The sequence below is a fragment of the Aedes aegypti genome, chromosome 2 (genome assembly GCF_002204515.2).
Source record: "Aedes aegypti strain LVP_AGWG chromosome 2, AaegL5.0 Primary Assembly, whole genome shotgun sequence".
NCBI classification, from domain to species: Eukaryota; Metazoa; Arthropoda; class Insecta; order Diptera; family Culicidae; genus Aedes; species Aedes aegypti.
The window spans coordinates 167,908,725-167,913,913 of NC_035108.1; the positions used below are offsets into that span (position 1 = coordinate 167,908,725).

Here is a 5,189-nt window from a genome sequence, read left to right on the forward strand (position 1 = left end):
CACCACTCTGGGACCATGTTTACCCAGGACCTCATTTGTTTCACCACGACTCGATCTGGATTTTGATGTCTTGCTCTTCTTTCCACCTTTTCCACCGTTTTCCGACTCACCACGATTCGACATAACTGAGGTTGAATTTCGATAAACGAGAATTATAAGATGTTGGCGTTAAGCCAACGGAACGAGAGGGATAATTTCCGCGATTATAATCTCCGCAAGTTAAACACGAGAACTGGGCGTAATTCAGCGGACGATTATAATTCTCCTATTGAAAAAGGTTTCAAGTACATGGTTTTAGTTTGGGCGTTGCGCACAGATTTAGAATTGTACAAATTTCATGTAAATCGTTGCCTGTACATATGTATATAGTATATAGTTTAAGACTTACGTTTAGTCCCTTACGTAGCTTCGTCTGTGTTCAGTGTTGTCGTTGGTCGAATTCTAATAATTTTATGATAAGTTTTAGATTTTAATTTAGAAGGAATTCAATTTTTGCTTACCGTGATTTTACAATTTTTGGGCATGAATTTAAGGTTAAGAATAGAACTAGCGATACAGCTTCACAGCAAGTACCTATTTCAAGTGAAAATTCATTAATTTTAAGTTGAAATATAGTTTGATTGGTATACCATACCTTACTAAGAAGTTAATCTAATTTTAAGTAATATTGATAGTTTCATCTAATCTATATGTAATTTGAGCTGTCTAACAGCGTGCACTTCGTAAATATGTTTATCGTCTTTTTTTTAGTTGTCGATCTGTTCTTCGTCTTACTGTTCAACCTTCATACCTGTCATCAGAACTGTCAGTTCGTCACCTGTGTCTGGTCGTATCTGTCTCTGTAGAAGTGGCGCAAGGTTGATGAAAGATGCGCGCTGGCAGCAAGGTTGCCAACAATAGGAGTTGTTGTTTTGATCAATACATTCGCAACTAAATAGCGGTCTCGGAGTTGTCTTTAATGAGGAAAGAGAAATTGATTGGTTCGGGGTTGGATTAGCTTTCCGAGTTACATCGGACTAAATAGGGTTGTTTGAGTTTCAGTAATTGCGTTTGATTGGGTCGGTTCGGTCAGGAATTTCGAGACTTTGAAGGACTCGCCCTGAGTCTCGCCGGGTAATAGAACTTGCTGCTTCACATGCAAGCGACTTCGTCGGCTTGCTTGGCGCTTTAGTGAAGTCAGTTAATCGAAATCCAGGATCGGTTCCAACACCAAAATTCGAACTGTTACAAAAGATCATGCTCTACTTGGTCAAACCACGTAGCTCGTTGCGCCCCTCTTCGTCTCGTACCGGCCGGATTCGAGATGAACACCATTTTTGCGGGAGATTGTTGTTCGGTATTCCCACAAGGTGCCCCGCTCATCGTACCCATCCAGGTTTGGCTAGCTTACTGGGTTCAACGTAGAGTTGCGTAAGTTCGTAGTTCATTATTCTCCTCCGTTTTCACATATTTCGCCAAAGATCGTCCTAAGCACACGTCGTTTAATAACTCTTAGCGCTTGCAGATTCTTATCGAGCATTGTCCAAGTCGTATGCCCGTAGGGTGGAGTCGTAGTAAGCACGTCTTCTGGTAATAATGCGTCTTCGAATTTCTCTGCTGCTGTTGTTATCAGACATTACCAATGATCCGAGGTACACAAATCCTTCCTCCTCCTCGAATTCATCTCCGTCGATCGTCATACTTCTGACAATGCGAGCTCGGTTCCTCAACTCAGCAGATACTTTGTCTCCGACGTAGTTACCTTCTAGCTTACCTTTTCTGCTTTACGTTTCTGTCTAGTAGGGTGCAGAGTTACTTCAGCTCTTCCATGTTTCACTTTGGCATGGGGGGTTATTCTCGACCGAATCGTCTTAAAATGTGCAATAAGACGACGCATATCATGGCCAAGTATGAGCACTGTAGCTTTCAAAAAATAAAAACACACATAGAACGTTCTTCCGATAACGTCCATGTCATCTGCGAAATAGATGAACTGGGTGGATTTATTGAAGATCGTACCCAGCATATTGAAGCCCACTCGTTTCATAACACCTTCTAGCGCAATGTTGAACAGGAGGCAGGAAAAAACATCACCTTGTCGAAGTCCTTTGCGTGCTTCAAACGGATCCGATAATGTACCCGATTCTCCACACAGCACAGTATACTATCTATCGTATTTGGTTGTAGTCAGTATTCCCGGGAAAACCGTTCCCGTCTATAATTTTCCATGGCTCATCGCGATCGATTGAGGCCACATTGAAATCGATGAATAGGTGGTGTGTATGAATACGATTTTCATTACATTTTGGTAGGATATCCCACAAAATAAAGATTCAGTCTGTTGTTGATCGCCCATCTAAAAACCCGGCTTCATAACATCCCAAAAATCTGCTACACAAAGTAGCGATAAACGGCGGAAGATGATCTTTGAATGAACTTTATAGGTTACGTTATGGTTACGAATGGTGATCTGTTGATAGTGCTCACATTCTATCTAGTCATACTCTTTGTATACTGGGTATATTAGTCCCTCCTTCCTCTCCTCCAGTAGCTGTTCTGTATCCCAGATCTCGGCTATCAATCGGTGCAGATTCATTTTAACAAGTTGCACTCCAATATCACCCTTCCCAGCTGCTTAGTTGCTTTTGAGCTATTCGATAGCGTCCTTAACTTTCCTTTTTGTGGCATACGTATCCCTAGTCCAACGTACCAATAAAGACATTCCTCTTGTTGCCTTAATGCTCCGCATCTGATCCATTCAAGTGTTCATCGTTGTGCTTCTTTCACCTTTCAACCCTTCTGAATACTTGGCTCGCCGTAGAGTTTGACGAGCTCGTGATTCATTCTTCGCCACCACAAACCGTTCTCATGCATATTACTAGATTGTATCAGCTGGCTGTTCAGCCATTGCACTGCAGAATATAGTTGTTTTCGGGAACACACGGGAATTTCGTTCGAAATTTTAAAAGTTATCCATCCCACAGATGTGTATCAGTGGTAGAGGAGGATCCTTATTATAGATAAAATCGACTCACTCACATTATCAATCATAACAGCAATTTATCTGTGAGTTAAACTAATGCTGTGTTATGCAGCCTACATACGCTCAGTCCTGGGAGGGAGAAACCAATACGAAATTTATGTACGTCAAGGTTAGCCGAAATTTTGCTGTCACGAACTGTCACTGTGAGCCCAGATCTAAAACAATGGACAAACATGATAAAAGCGCGTAATTGATTAAAACGTATTTTTGCATTTTATCAAATATGACAACAAATCGATTGAAAAGCTATTCATGCTTATTCAAAAGTAATGTCACAATAGCACCTTTTATCCTGATTGAATATAGAGTGTTCAAATACGCATTATTTGGGGGGTCTGTAGCCTTGAGGTTACGCTTTCGCTTCATAAGCGGAAGGTCATGGGTTCGATTCCCAGCCCCTCCACAAAAAACCCGTCCAGCCACCAGAAGACGCCTCACGGAGGACCGTGCTTTGGAGCTTCCTCTGTCAGTATCAGATGGTGACTGAGACAAACTGACCCTCTTCGCAGGCATCTAGCCTCACTAACAACAGAGCTCTCTCCTACCTGCTCGGTGTGTGAGAAAGAGTAGGAAAGAGTGAAAGAAGATGTAAATATAGATAAGTTGAAAATAGATCGGATCGGTAAAGAAGCTACAGATCACCTGATTCCGGCACAGTATTGGCCACGACCCGAGGAGGAAAGAATAACTCGCCAATAACTTATGCATACCATATTTTGGTATCATACCAGAATTAGGTATTGTTCAGTTATCAATACCTCATTTTGGTATTACAATGATATTTGAAAAAATGTTTAAAACAATTAAAAATACTTCATTTTGGTATTCGACAGCTATTGAGGACTGCTGGAGGTATTGAACTAGTATTGAAAAATTGCACTTTTATATGAAAACCCATGAAGTATTATTTAGGTATTACAATACCTGATCTAAGTATCAGCTTGGTATTTGTAGAATATGCAGAAGGTATTATTTGAGGTATTTTACCTCTTATGCAGGGCTCATTCATACCTCATTCAGGTTGTAAGTATTGGAAATTATCTGGTATGGAATACCTCATTTTGGTATTCAGTAGTTATTTTCTTCTGCTCGGGGAGCACGGAGTGCCTTAAAAAAAAAAAAAAAAAAATACGCATTATTTTACAGTCGACTCTCTACATCTCGATGTTCTACATCTCGATATCTTTCCCTATGTCGATGATTTTTTCGGTCCCTTCATTCTGCATACATTTTCACATTCCATATCTCGATATCCTCCTTATCTCGATATCTCCCTATATCGATGTGATTTTCGTTCTCAATTTTCTCTCTGTATGTCGATATGCCCATTATCAAAGGTTACTAGACTAGATTTTGGAGTTTCAAACCAATTTGCGAAGACGAAATGACATCTGTTTGTTTTTTATTTTCCTGGCAACGGAGTGATTTTCAATCTAGTATTCGTTTAAAATTTGTTCTATGTTTCGATCTCTCCCTATCTCGATGGTCCCTACGGTATCGAGATGTGGAGAGGCGACTGTACTTTTTCCAATAAAAACGAAAATTAAATGCACAGAAAACTTTGGCCCTTTTTCCATGTTTGTCCAGAACGATCGAAGGAGCACAACAAAAGAAAACTAGCGATTTTCATCAAGTCTGCCTTGATTGTCGTTGGCAACATAGGCTCCGCCCTCAAATTAGTGAAAGCAATTTATGTTCGTACGACCAGTGATGGTGTTAGGACTGGGATGATAGATGCAATTTTATTGCACTCTCAGTCTTATAAATTAAAACGGCTAGTTTGGCTAAGCCGTTTCGGAGCTGTGTATTTGACTTTTTCAAGGGATAAGCACTCAACTGTCCCACGTCACCTAATGTTGAATTTTTTAGAAGAGGTGGAGCTTCTTGTAATGTCATTCAACATTGAGTTGTTAATAATCTAGGAGGGCTGACTACACTACATACCAGTAACGACCGCTTGACGAATGGTCCAACCTTGTTGCACCAACATTACTGTCATCGGGATGGTGTCTATTTTTTTTATTGAATGTTGTTTCCGTGAATGCGAAATAGATAGAAATTGAATTCTAATAAAAATTTGAATTCTTCCGGCATTCGTCCAGGAATTCTTTTTATTATTCATTACAAAAATTTCTCCAGGGATTCTACCTGCAGTTCATCCAGGTGT

General features: G+C 40.3%; 1 long non-coding RNA gene across 1 annotated transcript; it reads right to left on the reverse strand.

Moving 5' to 3' along the window:
- Positions 1–233: 233 nt before the first annotated feature.
- LOC110675409 lies at positions 234–891 on the reverse strand. Its single transcript, XR_002499457.1, has 2 exons — positions 501–891; positions 234–441 (listed from the first exon to the last, which is right to left on the reverse strand). It is a non-coding gene; the product is annotated as an uncharacterized LOC110675409 (long non-coding RNA).
- Positions 892–5,189: the final 4,298 nt, after the last annotated feature.